General features: G+C 38.8%; 1 protein-coding gene across 2 annotated transcripts in view; it reads left to right on the top strand.

Annotated features, from left to right (window-relative positions):
* The window catches only part of BTBD9 (BTB domain containing 9), a 147,976-nt gene that overhangs the window by 21,308 nt on the left and 108,858 nt on the right, over nt 1-17,810 (top strand). The window lies entirely within an intron of this gene.

The following is a 17,810-nucleotide window of genomic DNA, read 5'->3' as shown; positions in this document are numbered from 1 at the left end:
TAGTGTTCTGGGCAGATGGCAAATTGGCATATAGCCACGTGGTGTCACTAAAGCATAACTTTCTTAAACTGGTGATTTCCTTGGCTGTTTTCCAGAGTAAATCTTAGAAATTGGTGACTTATTGGGTGTGTTAAATTTGCATCCTTTTAAAAATCGCGTTCTCTTATTTTTCTATCCTTGTAACGTATTGTGTTTTGGCCTCTCTGTTTATGAAATGAGATGGAAATCAATTGAAGTTGAGGATTGAAGGAATCAGTGAGAAACCAAGAGACACCCTTCACCTATTTTAGTTCACATGAGCTTCAAGTAATTTTATGGTTTTGCAAAAAGTCTGTGTAGAGAGGAAAGACTGCTATGCAAATAGACCCAGACTATAGTTTCAAAAACAAAGGCATTTGGGTAAAAATGTGGAATGTACAAAGACAGTAGCTAAGGCCTTGGCTAAGAAGTGTGCTCCCTGATCACAGATCTTTTATGTCCACTCTTTTGTGTGTTTGATCATGATTTGTAGCTATAATCTGAACTAACGATTTTGTTTCACACTTGCTGATATAAAAAGAAGAGTTTTCCATAGGCTCTGATCATAATCAATAAAGCTGACACCAAGAACTCCTCCCTGCTCAAAGGGCTGCTTTTTTCTTATCCACTCTCATAAGAGAGCAAAGGCTCTTAGAATTGGGATTGACACACAGTTAGCTTGACAGAGAAGCAAAGTCTGTTTTGGGTATTGATCCCCAGACACTGGGCAATGCGCCAAACTGTTTACCAGCTGAAAATTAATCTTCCACTATGAAAATGGAGGTCCTGCTCTACAGCAACCCATGGCATTGTTGTGAAAATATTTGACTGATATTGAACTGTTTAGTTCTGTAAACCTAGGAAAGGTGAAAATCTATTGATCCAGTTTGGTGGGCCCCTTGTGCTCAGATTATAAGTGGTGTGCTTTCTCTCTGTTATTATAAACTGCATGCTCTTAATTTTGTAAACTATTAACTGTTAGAATTTTGAAACACAGATTAGTTGGTGTAATGTATGGATTCATAAGCATACATCTGGTTTAAAATCTGGTTTTAGGACAAATTTCAATTGGACTGATATCCTTTGTTCACGCAAGAGGTCTTTGTTGCATGCTGTTCACTTACTCTTTAGGATTCAGTCAGTGTGGCTGTATGTCCCTCTGAACTTAACACACTCATGGCATTATGCAACTGTTGACCAATAATGGCAGCAGTTTAATAGATTGTTTTTATTGTGGATGGTTATTACCTATTATTTGCAAACACTGAATGCAGATATATTCTATTTATTTATATGTTTAAATGTTTAAATAAATGTCTATGCTGCCCTTCATTCAAAGATCACAAGGTGGTTTACAATATAAAAAATAAAAAATGTACAATATAGTAACAAACAAACAAACAATACCCACCTTGCTCCTTAAAAGGCAATAGATTATTTAATTAGCCAAAGGCCTGGGAGAAAAGGAATGTTTTTCTTGACACCTAAAGATATGTCATGAAGGCACCAAGCGAGCCTCCCTGGGGAGAGCATGCCACAAGCGGGGAGCCACTACAGAAAAGGCCCATGTTGCCATCCTCTGGACCTCTTGTGGAAGAGGCCCACAAAGAAGGGCCTCAGATGATGATTGCAGGGTCTGGGTTGGTTTATATGGGGCGAGGTGGTCCTTGGAGTACTGAACTTTTGCAACATGTGCAGCTGTGACTGCTTTAATTTCTTGCCTACAGGTAGGAGAAGATCCTGCTTCTGTATATCTAGAAACTTGCATTTCTCCAACTTCTATAGGAAAGCTGTTTCACCCCACAAAATGAAATAATGTTGGTAGTTAGGGCTGGGAGCTTCCTATAAAGGGTAGCAAATTTCTGATTTCTCGTCACTTTGGCTCTGCCTCGCAATGGCACATGAGAGCACCTTCTGTGCAGTGTCCCGTTGCTGAACAGTGCTCATCCTTCTGAGGTGCATCTTGCACTAACAGGATATGCTTTTTCATCAGTGGGCCTTTGTGGGAGGGTGAAGTGATGGTAGCCACCTCCTTCTGCAGTACAGTGGTACCTCTGGTTACGAACTTAATTCATTCCTGAAGTCCGTTCTTAACCTGAAACCTTTATTAACCTGAGGTACCACTTTAGCTAATGGGGCCTTCTGCCTCCACCGTGTGATTTCTGTTCTCATCCTGAGATAAAGTTCTTAACCTGAGGCACTACTTCCGGGTTAGTGGAGTCTGTAACCCGAAGTGTTTGTAACCCAAGGTGTTTGTAACCTGAGGTACCACTGTACTATCTAATTGTTGCTTTAACAGTGGTTTTATTATTTGCTTATACATTACTCATATTGTATAGTATTTTAAGTTGTTACGTTAATGCACTATATGGCGAATGGTAGGCTATAAATGCAGTAAATACATTTATCTGAGTTCCTGCATTTGACAAAGTAGTCGCCACCTCCAGATGATTACTAAATGCATACTCTAGACGTGCCACAGAGTTTCAACATGGACCTTATTTCATTGCAACGTTATCTCATTGTTTATTACTGTCTTCATTTCTGTTGTGAAATCTTTTAGAGGTAACAACTAGTTTTACAGCTATTTCACTCTTGGCAACAAATGTAATGTTGCTCGAAACAATTCACACATTGCGAATATTAATAATTCTGCAGTATGTCATAGGTTTGCAAGTTGGTTATACATCCCACAAGGTTATAAAAGTGATTGTGCTAAAAGACTGTCATTACTTGAGGTTCCCCCCTGCCCAAAGGCGTTGCATGTGTTCTCTCAGTAATATTTTTGCAGCCAGGATTAGCTGTTCAAATCTGTCTGCTTGTACCCTATAGTATCTTTTTTGTTCTGTATTTATCCAGAACTTTTTGGTTTATTTCAGTTTGTTGATCAGTGTCTGCCATCTGTTGAATTAATCTAATGTCACTGCATAAAGTATCCATGTATGCCCATATTTCTAAGCAGATGATTGTAGTTTGTTGATATATTTCTGAAACAAACTGTACCCCACTTAAATTCACACTTGAAGTGCAAAACAGATAATGATACCATTTCTTGGTGCTTATGCATATTCATACTTCCAGCACAAAATAAAAAGAATATTGATGTATATTTTTTCAGTTTTAGGAGCCAAGATTTTTCTAGCCAGCTGTCAACTGCCATTGGACTTGCTTTTATCGCGGGTATGATTGAGTTGCAGTTAGTCACATAGCACCAGGAATAAATCTGGCCTTTTATGTTTAAGCTCATTTCTCTCGGGGTGTTTCAGTGTAAATTCCGCTTATCAACATAGCTTTTGATTTGACTCATACATCCCAAATATTTTGGGGTCGGGTGCATCATGATATCCTAGGAGCATACTCTTTGAAAAACAAAACTCATTTAAGTCTCACACTGTTTCCAGCTACCATAATGAATGTGAATGAGAATCTAATAATGATCTTCCTAACGCAGTTGTGGTTTTGATTGATTGTAAATAACCTTATGTGTGAACATAATTCCAGACTCACACTATGCACACATTATTGTTTTGAGAAATAGACACAGAATACTTTCAATTACTGAATTAGTACAGGAGTGAAAAAAATAAATACTGATCTACCACAGGGTTGTGGAACCTGTGGCCCTCTAGATGTTGCTGGGCTCCAACTCCCATCCCCTCTGGCCATGCTGGCTAAGGCTAATGGGAGTTTATTAGCATCCACAGATTCCACATTCCTGGCTTAAACACACCACAGATTCTTAAGTTGGTAGGTAATAGTGGTTTGTTTGAAATTTGGAAGCAAAAACTTATGATCTCCTCTACTTGGTCTGCAAAAGCTCACCACAAGTCATTCACATAGCAGGAAAGCATGATCTCCTGTTAAGTGTGAATTGGACTCGCTTCTCCTCTTTTTGCCTCCTTTTTGGTGCATTCTAGTTTTTATGTCTGTACTGACTATGGCTCATTAACTAAAGAGATCCTTTGGTTATGATGATTCTAGGCTGACCATTTGACATACCTTGGAGTCCTGGGGGTTATTGATTTGTTACTGGTTTTGTTTTTTTATTATGTATTTTGTGTTCTCATTTTGTATATTTTGTTGCTAACCGCCTTGTGATCTTCGGATGAGGGGTGGTATACAGAGTTAATAAACAAACAAACAAATAATTTTTAAAAGCAGTTTCACACTTAAATCTTTAAGGAATTGTCAGGTTAATGCCATTTGACCTTATAACTTGTTTTTCATTACCTCTTAAAGTTTATTCTTGTCACATCTTATAATTTATATAACTTTCAGATGCCTTCTCTGGAGCAATAGTTCAGATGTGGGCATTCAGTATTTTGTACATTGATATAAATATTTCATTTATATTTAACTCCAAATGTTCATTTTTATTTTTATTTTAAAGCACTGAGCATAGGACTTCATTCTGATTAAACTTTTATAGGGTTGCATCTGTACCTCTCTTCTTTGACATCTAAAGGTCCTAACTTGTCCTTGGTTGGTTTATTCCTCCTGATGTATTTGAAGACTTAATCTGTTTTTTGGAAATTAAATGTAGCCACATCCTAAGCATTACTCAGTATTAAATCTAAGGGCTGCCTCTCCTTTTCCAGCTCCCATGATGCAAATGTAAAGCTTGATGAGAGGCAGAGCAGATACCTCACTTGGCTTAAACATTCACCTGCATGCATTGTCTCTCCTTTATAATCTGTGTTCGTGATTATATTTCCTATTATTGATGATTAAAGTCTGGGTACAACTAAAACAAATAGATACTGTGTTCTAACTCTTTCTAAAACTTAACAGAAAGTTTGAAGATAAACGTGCCTCAGACCTGATTAGGAAACCTTTGCAGAATAGATTCTACTAGAATGAGGGACTGGAAGAAATTATTACAGATGATTTCAATTTCTAGTAAATTACAAAGCATACATAACCACCTGAAAAGAGAGCGAGCTCCTTAGCTGTATTTCATCCTGCTTCCACAGATAAGTGTGTAAATGAAAGGAAAATGAATTGTTTCAGCATAGCAAATCTATACTATTTTTGTGGAGTGAAAATGAATGAAATTGAAATAATTCACTCTTGCTTGAAACGAAAAACTATAAAAGTATTTTATCCCTTGCTAGGGATCGACATACTGTAGATAAGTAAAAAAGAATGTTAGTTCTGTCCTTGGCTACTGTTGATATATTAAATGCTAAGTTGAGGTTAAAAATTGGATTGTACCAAAAACAAAAAAACCTTATGTAATTTACACAGAAATGTGTAGAATTAATCATTTGCACAGAGAGTCTGTTCATTCTTTACAGTATTTTTAGACTGACACTGTACATTCCTATTATTTGAAGTACTAAACACCTTGTGAGGGCACGTTTATGTGACATTGTATGTTTACTACAAAGAAAGCCTCTTTTTGTGTGGAAGTAGGTGAAAACTCAGGTCTTCTTGGTAGAAGACACTCTTTAGAGATTAGGAAAGCAAATGGCAACCACTTGACTTGTTCATATGAATGGTTCTCAGTGGAGTATGTTTCAAGCAGTAATCTAGACCAGTGTTTCCCAACCTTGGGTCTCAAGCTGTTTTTGGATGTCAGTTCCCATCATCCTTGACCACTGGTCTTGCTAGCTGGGGATGATAGTTGTAGTCCAAAAACAGCTGGAAACCCAAGGTTGGGAAATGCTAATCTAAACCATTGTGTGTGAATTGGGCCTCTGTTGCTAGAGTAAATTTCCAGGAAAGATCATTCTATTACATAATTCCTATATAGTGGTCTAGTGCGGAAAGCAGCCATAGTGATCCATGATCAACAGTGTGACACTTTATAGCACAAAAGGCCACTGCAATATTAGGGTGAGTTATCAGAAATTTTGTAGCCCAAGCCTTTGAAGTGATATTCTGTTTGTCCTTCAGTCCTTTGGGGGGGGGGGGTGGAGTATTTTCAGAAGCATGTTAGACAATAGATCTATGAGGAACTACAAGGAGCTGCAAATGGAATAGCATATGTTTAACCAATAGGGAAGTTGATAAAGCTTTGAAGGTGAGCAGGATCATTGTTTCAGTTATGGGAGTAAAAAGTGTTATACTTACTAAGCATGAATGTGTGTAACAAGTTAAGCCTTTCAAAGGAAAAATACCATATTGATTGACAGCCATAAAGGAAAAATTCACTCATGGCTTACACAAGTACCAAGGCAAGTGAGTTGTGCCTGTAATCTTTTGAAATAGTTGGAATTGCATGGATAACGATCACTTTATTATTTGTGCTAAGACACCCTCCCCTACTGCTGTCTTTGCTCTTCTTTAATTCAGGTCAGGTCAGTGGAGTGGGTCAGCTACACAAAATTGACTGAACTTTGGTCTCATTGAAATCAGTGTGAGAAGTTAGTCATGACTTTGATGGGAGCTAGGTGCAGTTAGCTTGGTCTGGATTCAGATGTGCTCTGTACTAAAAAAAACACTGTCCAGATTTCTATCCACGTTTTTTGTGAGTATTGTGTATTTCTTATTTTATTATGTTTTAATAACCACACTTGAAAGCCATCTTGGGGGAGATTTGCTGTGCAGTGTGATGTATAAATCTCTAAAAAGAAACAAATGTAAGTGAATGAAATGCATATTCTCCACCTGTTTATCCTTAACTCTACCTTTCTTCCATCCTTAACTTGTCATTTTTGTACAATTTGAAATTTCAGTTGTAGGCAACTTGAGGCAGGAATGTTTGTTTAATAAATGTCTATCCTGCTCCCCCAAAACCATTCCAACACAGCTCACAGAAATTAAAACAGAAAAATCTGGGTATAATTCCAAATTTTAATTCAAAAAGAGCAGCAATATAAACAGTGGGTTGGATCTAAAGGTTTCATTCATCTGTCAGTGGAAGGGAACTTTTGGATTCAAGCCAATGTACTGAAATAAACTGCCTTGTAAATAAGGACATTCTTCTTTCTTATAAGTTTGTGCTAAATTGAATTCCCATGAGCCTGGGAAAAGAAATGGATGTTGCATGATGACTATCCATATTCCAAGACTTATTGGGCTCTGAGATGGGTAAGAACCAACAACAACGCCTACCACAATTAAAGAATCATCCTAGCTCACAAAGGAACAGAAATCCCTTGGGGGAGAAAAACAGCATTTAAAGCTCTTGTTTCCTTTGTATTATGTTTCCAGGGAAATTGGTAATGTATTGGTAATTGGAAATTGGTAATGTGGGCAGCACAGATTTTGTAACAATAGAGGCCCTCCAGATGTTGCTGAACTATAACCCCCCATCGTCCCCAGCCAGCATGACCAGTGGTCAGGGATGAGGAGAGTTGTAGTCCAGCAACATCTGGATGGACACAGGTTAGTTACTACTACTTTACATCTTCATGGTTATATGTCTTTCCCTTAGAAATTCTATATAGTATTCCAAACAGCTACTTAGCCATTCCCTTTCTTATTCTTAATTGTTTTTAGTACATTTTAAACTTCCCAGCCTTCAGTTTTGACACCGTTTGCCACACATTCTGACAAACCTCAGAAAGCATGTTCAAAATATAATACACAAAATTCCAAAATGTTCAGAAACCAAAGCTTGGCTTCTGATTGGCTGCAGGAAACTCCTGCAGCCAGTCAGTAGCCCCACTGGATGTTCAGCTTCCAAAAGAACGTACGAAAACTGGAACACTCACTTCCGGGTTTTGATCGTTCAGGAGCCGATTTGTTCGGGGGCCAAGGCACTTGAGATCCAAGGTATGAATGTATTGTGAAGACTGTAGCTTTGAGCACGGACTGCAGTTCAGTAGTAGAATCATAGAGTTGTAGAGTTGGAAGCGTCTCAAGGGTCATCTAGTCCAACCCCCTGCAATGCAGGAATGTTTTGCCCAACGTGAGGCTGGAGCCCATGTTTTGCATGCAAAAGGTTCCAAAGTGAATTGATGGTATCTCCAGGTAGAGAAGAAGAAGACTCCTGTCTGACATCCTGGAGAGCTGCTGCCAGTCAATGTACTGAGCTAGATAGGCAAATGGTGTCACTTAAGTATAAGGTACCTTCCTGTGTTCATATGCCTGTATTAAGTTAAATTTCACTGGCCTCTCCTTTTTCCAGATCATTAATGCTTATCTTTTTAAACAGTCTTGTGACCTTTTTATTTTGAAGCATTTCATACTTCATGTTTCTGTATAATTGTCATGATGGATCAGAATGTTGTATATATTCATACTGCACCATGTTCCCTGAAATGGTCCTTTTCCAGGATGAAAATGCAGTGCTCATTAAATCACTTCCTTAATAGTAGGTGGGAGGAATTGCTATTGATCTAATAGATTTAATAGTTCATATACAAAGTCTGTGGCATAGAAGTAATGTTCTGCAGCTGAATAGCTGCAGATTAATCCTTTAGACAGATTTCTAGAAGCATCGCTAAAACTGGAAAATTACTTTCTTTGCCTCTTAAAGGCATAACTGGGCTAAATGTATTTTGAGAATATTTTTGTTCATGCTGTATTTGTGAGCTAAATCTATGATGGCACAAACAGATTAGAACTAGATGTAGAACTGATATAAAATACCTAATGATCCATGGTAGATTCTGCCTAGAAACCTGTATGCTTCTGCTTTGTAATGTATAGAAATGGCTGCATCACTAAAGGGTATATAGAGGTCAACAGAGGAACAGATATCCACAGCATGTTATTGTGTATGAAGCTCTGTGATGGTATGGTAAGGTCAAAATGGAAAGTAAGCTACTCTATTATAGTTCTTTTCTTTCATTTTCATGGGATTTTTGAAATAGCTCTGGGTTTCTTTTTTCTTAATTCCGCATATGCAATTTCCTCATTATTAAAATCCATGCTTTCCACAGGCAAAAGCAACTATATATTCTGACTGTCTCAAAATAATTGACTAGAAATCTGTATACAATTCTGAAAGGTGACAAGAAACTAGAAACCAAGAGCAACTGAGTGCTTGTGTGCTCAGTTAACTGGACTTGTCATTGAAGGGGAAATAGTTTCATTAAGTTGGTTGGTGATTTATTTATTTAAAATAATTTATAAATCACTAAGGAGGGCAAAGCGGTATACACTAAAAGCATACCCCCCCAAAAAATCTAATGAACATGTCAAAACAGAATAGTTTGTAAATCATGATGATGTGAAAGAACCCTACTATTCAAGTTATAATGTAGTTGGAAATGGACACGGTTGGTTGGTTGGCAATTTGGCAGTGATTGCACAAATCTCTCCTGGTCTGTACAACTCCACAGGATGCAGCAAGAAAAGTTGGTTGTTGTGGCAAGGAAAGCTGCTTGTGAGCAGCTTGCTCTGATTAGGACTGGAGATGAACTGAGGCACTTTGAGCCTTTGTCTCTAGTCCATTTGTCTGCTCCTCTCCCCATGCAGATTCTTAAAGGATCAGTCTTCTGGTCTGAAGGTGGACGCTTCACTTTTGTCCCATGTCCCTCCTCCAGGTGCAGCCCATGTGTCATTCACATGGTGAAGTAGTATGGGAGGCATACTGATTAGTTGCCTGGCTCTGGTTTTGTAAAACCTGATGTTGTAGGATCCAGTTCAATGGTCTCCTGCAGCCACCCTCAGGTTCAGTAGGCTTCTGACCACAAGCATCAGCCTCAGAGCCAGGAACCAGGAACTCTTGTGTAAAACACAAATATCAAGATGAGGAGAGAATAAAAAATTGGCATGAGAAAATGGCACATTTGTTGCCTGTTTTTAACTCACAGCAAACCAAGTCTAAAAACTGAGGGGTATCCAATTCTACTCAGAGTACAACTGAAATTAAGGAGCCTAAATGAGTCGTTCAGTGGGTCTGCTTTGAGTACGACAAGCATTGATTGGATACCACACATCATTGGCAACAGCTTAATGTCCTTAATTTCCCAATTTTGATATGTAGGATATTCAGTATCATTTGGGTCAAATAATGCTGATACTTTTCTTTCTGTAATGATGGTTCTTGTCTAGTGTGTGGTTGTGGGATCAAACATCTTAGCATTCAACTTTAAAATGAACAAGACTATGTAACTGCTTGTACAGATAGGTTACACCTGGGATCATTAATTACCTAACTATGCTAGTTGACAGAATTAGTGAAGAAGATTGTAAAGCTCTTGGTACACTAAATGTGGGAATTCTCACCAGATTGGATTGCCAAATCATAGAAACAGGCAAAGTAGGTGTTTTAACTAATTATTTTAGTTGGCTTGCCAGTGGAATTCAAGGACGGTTCTGGTTCAGTAACACGGTAAATCCTTGTAGGGAAAATCGTTGTATGTGTTGAAGTTTTCAAATGCAGAGCCATTTGTTCTGTAGGGAACATAGCTTTTGTAAGCATTTACAATGCATTTTGTAATGATAATGTCAAACAAATTTACTAATACTATGATCCATAAAAATGGTTAGGTTTACTGAATTTGAAATGTTACCAGATACAATGAAAGCATGTTTCAGTGGGAGAATTAATATTCAGCTCAAGAAATGGAAGCATGGTAATAGTACAAGGGGAGGAGTGAGAAATTAAATAGTATCTTTTTAAGTCTGCCTTATTGCTCCTTGCATTGCTCCTGCGGGATTTTTCTACAGTGTGCAAAAAAATCAGCAAGCACTTCTTGAAAAGCCCAGATGAAATTACTGCCATAAATTTTGAATTTTTTTTCCTCATGGTGTAAAAACCTTAATTTAGATGGGGAGGGTTTATTACCACTGTTTTCTTGGCATGGATAAATTCAATTAATTTCAGATGACAAGCTCCAGGGTTCTCTGGCTCTCTTCTCCTCCCCGCCCTTTCTCAATATGTTGAAAGTACAATTTGTTATTGGTTTGCCTTTGGCTCTGGAGACCTCATTAAAGGCTAAGGAAAGGGTTTCTATCTCTCTCTTTGACACCTTTCTCTTTTTTTTGGCTGAACCTCGACTATTTGCATTATCACATGGAATGGAGTATAGGAGGCTTGAGGATAAAAGCTGCTGTATTTATATTGCACATTGATCAGGAATTGTTGTGGCATATTAATTGCTGTTCTTTTTATCCTTTGCTGCTGTGCTATTAAAGTTGGCTTCAGAGGAGAGTGGTGTTTTTTATGATTCATGGGGCTCACTCACACACTCAGAAAACCTCAGTGTGGAGTGTCCTTGAGGATGCAGCCACAAGGAAGAAGTAACATCTAACTTAGCATGACCATACTAACAGGAACTACCACCAATGAAAGTTTGCCGGAGATTTTAAAAAGTGGGACTTGAACCTGAGTCTAAATTACAGAATCCACGGTATTCCACATGTGTCGCATGCTGCAATGTAATAATCATAATTTAAAAGCAAATCTAACGTTGCTGAGATAATATATCTATCAACCAGAGTTCTGCCACAGAAAATACTCTTCAAATATTTAGTGGGAAGTAGTGTGATGCATGCTAAGACTGCCATGCTTCAGCCGTGCCAGCAGAGCACTTAGAAGATTAGACCAAAACTCATTAAATATATTTTAGCTCAGTATTTTTAGGGTTGCCACATTTCAAAAAAGTAAAAACCAGGACACCAGTTGTTGAGCCTTTTCAATTGGCTTGCCTAAGATCCTGGACAAAAATCCCCCCCCCCCGGATGTCATTTCCACCCTGCAATGTCCAGGAAGATCCAGATGTACGGCAATCCTATTTGCTAAGTATCTAGGTATACTAAGTAGATTAGTTATTCAAAAGGAGAGATGGAAAGGGTAAATGTGATTATGTCTATAGAGTTTGGTTCAGGGTTCCCTGGCTTAAAAACTGAGAGCCAGCCTTCAGAATTGGCACTCACATGGTTTACTTCCTCCTTTCCCTTGCTTTCTCAAGCCATGATGTAGCACACACATGAAGCGTGATTACTGCTAACAACATTCTCTGGAAATCAGATTTAGTGATACCATTTCAAAGCCTGATTTTAAATTCTGGTAGTAGTAAATATGGTTAGCCGTAACCAACTTCTGTATTGGTGCACGTACTATGGTTAATGCAAATAAGGGAAGGATAGGAGGTGTTTGTGCAAGAGAAGGGAATGAGTTCATGCTGACAAGGTTGGTCCTAATTTGCAAACCATAGTTGTATCTGTACCTGACCTGCGTGACCTGAAACTATTGATTTCAAAACTGAGACTTGAACTTGAAGGTGGACTTGCAAATTGAAAAAATAAGTTCAACTTTGTGTCTGTGGTTGGGTTGTTCCTTTGTGTGTGGCAGAGGCTAAGCTTGTGAATAGAGATTCCATTCATACATACATACATTCTTTAATTTGACTGTCAGTCAGAAAAAAATACATTTGTACAGAATTAAAAAAAAAACCTCTGGAGGAACTTTGAAGAAAAAAAGGAAAACATAACCCACAATGGAATGGAGCTAAACAGATAGCCCCATATCAATACAATCAATTAAAATCTTGCGGCGCTTAAAAGCTAAAAAAAAGAAATTTAGCCACCTGGGAGATTCCATTCAAGTTATGGAGAAAAGTGGCAGAATATTGGGTTGAGACAAAAATATTGACCTGTTTGTAGAATATGAAATACATCTTGATGTTGATATTGCACTCGGAAATATATTTTGTTTTTATTTTTATTTTTTTAAGAACCAATTTCAGGGTAGCAAAACTACAGAAACCAATTATTTATTTCATAAGCTAATATAATAATGCTAAATTATTTCTACAGTGTACAAGCCAAATAGGCTTTTAACTTCAAAGGTCTTGTCAATGTTTTAAGCACATTTCACCACTAGAGTGTGCTGTGTCTCTTCAAACCTTTTCTGATTAAAATAAAAGCTCCATTCTGTGTTCCCAGTAAGCAGATAAAAGATGTATATTATATAATGCCAGATCAGTCCATGCTTAACATGCAGTCTTTAAATGTGGACACTTGTTTGAATGACAGTAATGATTTTATAGTACATTAGTTAAAAGTTTAATATAGAGTAATTTATGATAACATTTATAATCCATTATTTAACTAGACAAAAATAATTTACTGTTAACATTGTTTTAGTATTAATTACAGTAATATGACTAATTCAACTGAAAACTTTCAACTGATATCTTTTTTGCACCATAGTCAGATTTATGACAAAATGAGCATAAATTCTGAAAGCAGTCAATGCTTTGAAGTTGTTCTTTTAAGATGACACTGTCATTCGCTCTTGACCATTGCCTATTTGAATTCATTTTCTTTTTTGTAAGCTGATGTCTCCCATTTCAGCTTTTAATCTTCTTTTCTTGTTAAGTGAGGATTTGTGGATGCAAAAAATGTGTGTGTTGGTGGATGAGCTGTTATTGCCAAACCGGCAGAATAAAGTTTTGATTTATCCAGTGCTGGGAATCCCCCATCGTGTGTATGCTCAGCATTAGAGCCCGATAGTCAATGTTATAGCTGTCATATAATAATAAAGCTATCTAAATGGAGCTATGACAGTTTTCAAAAAGTTGAGCTTTTCTAAATCATAGTCAGCATAAATCAGGGGTAACTAACCTTTGACTCTCCAGATGTTACTGGACTGTAACTTCCATCATCCCTGGCAATGCTGACTGGAGCTGATTGAGACCCACATGTCTGCTAGCCCTAGGGTGGCATAAAGAAGAGTCCTTGCCCCAAGGAACATTTCTCCAAAATTTGTCCGGGGACTGGGGCAATAGAGGGAGGGATAGATGAGTGTAAGATGTGCAGGGCTGATAGCAGGGTTGATAGGGCCATAGACTTCTTGGAGTCACCCCTCCAACCTTACTGGAGTGAAGACAGGTGGCAGAATTTAATGCATCACATATCCGGGCACCCAGTACTTCCTGAGCCCAGTGATGTGCTCTAAAGAGAAGTGCTGAGTGAGGCAGCTGCCAACATCTTCCTTATCTCCAGTGCCTCTGGGCCCCAACCCGATATGTACAGCATGGGCAAGATGCAAAGCCATTGGGGATAAGGAAGGTGATGCCATTCGAATTAGGCTAGTGGTGATCAGATGCTTCATCAGATGCTACTCTTTACAGCACTGGATCATTACCAAAGAAAGAAGTCATTATCATTCACAGTGGGCCAGGCATTTGCCCAACCATGCTCATGCTGGGCCTGAACTATATATGTGTACACACACCCCACAATCTCCCTCTCTCTCTCAGCTTTGTGTTTGGGGTGCAGTAGTAAAGATTGGGGCAACATTTTAGCTCATAACTTCAGTTCAAGTTTAGCACAATGTACTTGCGAGAGTCTCTACTTAACATTTTCTGATTCAGAGAGAAGCACCTGCATAATTTATGTTTTGAAAGTGTCATAAATATATCTACAAAGAGCCTTTAACCAATGTGAACATTTGAGCTTTTAATGGGCTTGTTTTGCATTGTTAGTAAAATTGTGACCTTTATAAAAAGTTCTGGTTCCTGTTAGACCTGTCATCCAGCCCAAAGACTAATATTTTAGAATCTCCACATATTTGCCCATGGTTTTTTTCTCTAGACACGCTGTCCACCGTGTGAAATTCAACTCTCAGTGGCGCATCTATCTTAAGTGTAGGTATAACTCATACTTAAAGTAGCCTGCTACCCATGCAGTCTTCTCAGGGTGGGATGGGGGTAGGTTTTTTTTGGGGGGGGGGTATATTTTATTTGCAGCCCTCAAACTCCACTTCCAGTCCCAATCCTGTTTGTTTACCTATGAAAAGAAAAGACAGATGACTGATTCCAGTTGCACATTATCTAGTTTTAAATTTGAGAACAAGACATTAATCAGTTACTACAGCCTGCAGCCTGAGCAACAGAGTCTTATGAAAGCTTGCTTCTTGGCCTTTTTCACCAAGGTAGAATTAATTGTCTGTTTTCTTTATTTAAAATACCTTGTAGTAACAACTCCTTCCATATCATTTCTCTAAGGGTGTAAACATTGCATACTGTTTAATCGTGGTTTCATCAAGGATGAATATTCTTCATTAAGCTACATAATTATCTCTCAAATATCAAACTTTATACTAATTTAGAATAAATTCTGAAGGCATCACGTTATGCTGAAGTTTATTTCTTTGCTGCCTTTCCGCCAAAAACAACCCCCAAGGCAGCTCATAAAAGATAATGCAAAAGATAACTCAAGCAAAAACATAATATCTTACAACATACAAAAAATTAAAATGAAATCTTAACATTTCAACAAAAAAGGCTAAAATGCATTCATATTATTGCCGAAAGACAAAAGGGCAGTTCCTGGAAATAGGTCAGAGAGAGCAGGAGCAGGTGCATCATAAGGGTCCCAGGCAGGGGAAGTGGGAAAGCTTGCCTCTTATTGGTCCAGCAGTCTCTCCTGTAGCAACCATGTGTTCCTAGCTGCAACTGTAAACCCTACATTGTCATCTGAGAGTCTCTTCTTTGGATGTTACTTCCCCAACCTGGTACCCTCCAGATATTATGGGCTATAACTCCCATCATCCCCAGGCATCATGCCTATAGTTAGGCATGGTGGGAGTTTTAGTCCAAAACATATAAAGGTCACCAGGCAGGGAAGGGCTGATGTGGAAGCTGCTCCAATGCTGTTCCATCCTGTGCCATCAGGGTAATTTGAGAAGCTCCAGGACAGAACGGAAGAGCCCATGCTGCAGCACTACTTCATGCCATTGTCTCTTCAGTTTGTCGGAGATCGTATTGGTATGGTGGCTAGGGCCTAGGCTCCTTCCCACATGGCCTGGGGCTGCTTACATTATTCCAGATGAACTAGAAAGGAGCCATGTATATGTGGCAATTACCAGAACTGCTTACTATTCCACTTTGCACCTTTTGCAAAGCACTTACAGCTGTGGTTCCGTGTACTGTGTTGGGCAGACTGAGATGGTAATGTTTCTGGGCTGCAGGTATGGGAGGATGTTTGTATGTCTGACTGTTTTTCCAACCCCTCCCCATTAAAAACAAAAACTTAGAATACCCTTCCACACTGTAGTAAACTGACACACCATAGAATCATAGCACAGAAAGTGATTTAGGGCTTAGTGTGGTTTAGTGGTTAATGATAGAGTAGGACTAGGAAGGACCAGGTTCAAATGCCCACTCAGCCATTGGATGACCTTGGGACAGTCACTGTCTTGTTGCCCAATTTGCTTCACAGGATTGTGAGATAAAACGGTGGTGGAAGAACCATGCACATTGCTCAGAGCTCCTTGGAGGAAAGAGGTGAGATAAAGGTAATAAATACAAAAGGTCTGACTTCAATATAAGGCAGATTCCTATGTTCCAAATAGATCTGTGGGGTTGACAGCTTTATTTTCACTCCCTTTCCAAATGATACCCAACATTTCCCCCCTTTTTATCCACTTGTAGACTCATGGGGGACGTGGATGGCACTGTGGGTTAAACCACAGAGCCTAGGGCTTGCTGATCAGAAAGTCGGCGGTTCAAATCCCCACGGCGGGGTGAGCTCCCGTTGCTCGGTCCCAGCTCCTGCCCACCTAGCAGTTTAAAAGCACGTTAAAGTGCAAGTAGATAAATAGGTACCACTCCAGCAGGAAGGTAAACAGCGTTTCCGTGCGCTGCTCTGGTTCACCAGAAGCGGCTTAGTTATGCTGGCTACATGACCCAGAAGCTGTATGCCGGCTCCCTCAGCCAGTAACACGAGATGAGCGCCGCAACCGCAGAGTCGTCTGCGACTGGACCTAATGGTCAGGGGTCCCTTTACCTTTACCTTAGACCTCATGGATGAAATCAGTTGTACATCTAAACAAAGCTGTGTTAGGAAATTGAGGAGTAACAGTTCAGTAGGGACCTGAGCTCCCTGAAAATGCAAAATCTAGCTGCATAAAGAAACTGCTGGGGTTGAAGAAGAATGGCAGGAAAGCTTGGATGCCTAATTTAAAGGTAATGATCTTGAGTTGTATCCAGTGAAGCCGTCCTTTTAGTGAAAGGGTTTCTACCTGTGCAACAGGACCTCCTCTCTTCACCTGTCACCCTAAATCTGCTTTGTAGAGTTGGGGGAGCCTCCAGAACAAATTTTGAGGGGACATGGGAAAGAGGAAGTTCTATTGCACAGGCAAAAGTCATTGCATTTAACTGGATGACTTCTTTGGATACCATCCTTTGTAATGATTTTGTAGTCAATTTCAGCATCACAGCATTTAACATACTTCCTAAGCAATGCATCTGAATAATAATTTTAAAAAATCATCTGCCAGATTATTTTGAATTCAGTAGTTTTAATCCATCAAAAATTCAGTACTTTGTTTAGAAATTTCTACTTAGAGCCATCTGAAAACTATTCCTAGATGGGAATGTGGACTGTTCTGACTTTAAACCAATCACAGTCAGAAAACTGCAAACATTTATTTTTGTTTTGTTTGTATCCCTGCCCCTGCTTGATTTGTATTACAAAAACAGATGATACTAGAAGAATATTCACTGTTTTATCCTTTGCCTGGAGGCCTAATCTGTTGACTTTTTCAAGGTCAACTCCACATTTCTTACTATGGGAAAAGAAAAGAAAGGCATATTGGAAACAATTGTTCTCTTTGTTTTATGTTAATTATGCGGCTTCAATAAATGTTGGGATTACATTGAAAATAACAACTGTAGAGAAAATTTCTCCACTTGTAAACTGAAAATTAGCAAATGCCTTTCTGTAGATATATATCCCATCCTATCATATAGGCTCAAGGTGGCTTTCATTTTAGTACCCTCTTCTCTTGGGGGGTTGCATCATCCTGCTCCCCCTTCCCTGAGGTGTCATAATAATCACATGCCCAAAGATACATAATATTATGTAGGAAACAGTGGTGGTTGTCCTTTTTTCAGTATATATGAGCTAAGATGGCTTCTTTGTGAATCTCTTGATATATC

This window comes from Lacerta agilis, chromosome 3 (assembly GCF_009819535.1).
Source record: "Lacerta agilis isolate rLacAgi1 chromosome 3, rLacAgi1.pri, whole genome shotgun sequence".
NCBI classification, from domain to species: domain Eukaryota; kingdom Metazoa; phylum Chordata; class Lepidosauria; order Squamata; family Lacertidae; genus Lacerta; species Lacerta agilis.
This window is presented reverse-complemented; position numbering and strand designations above follow the sequence as displayed.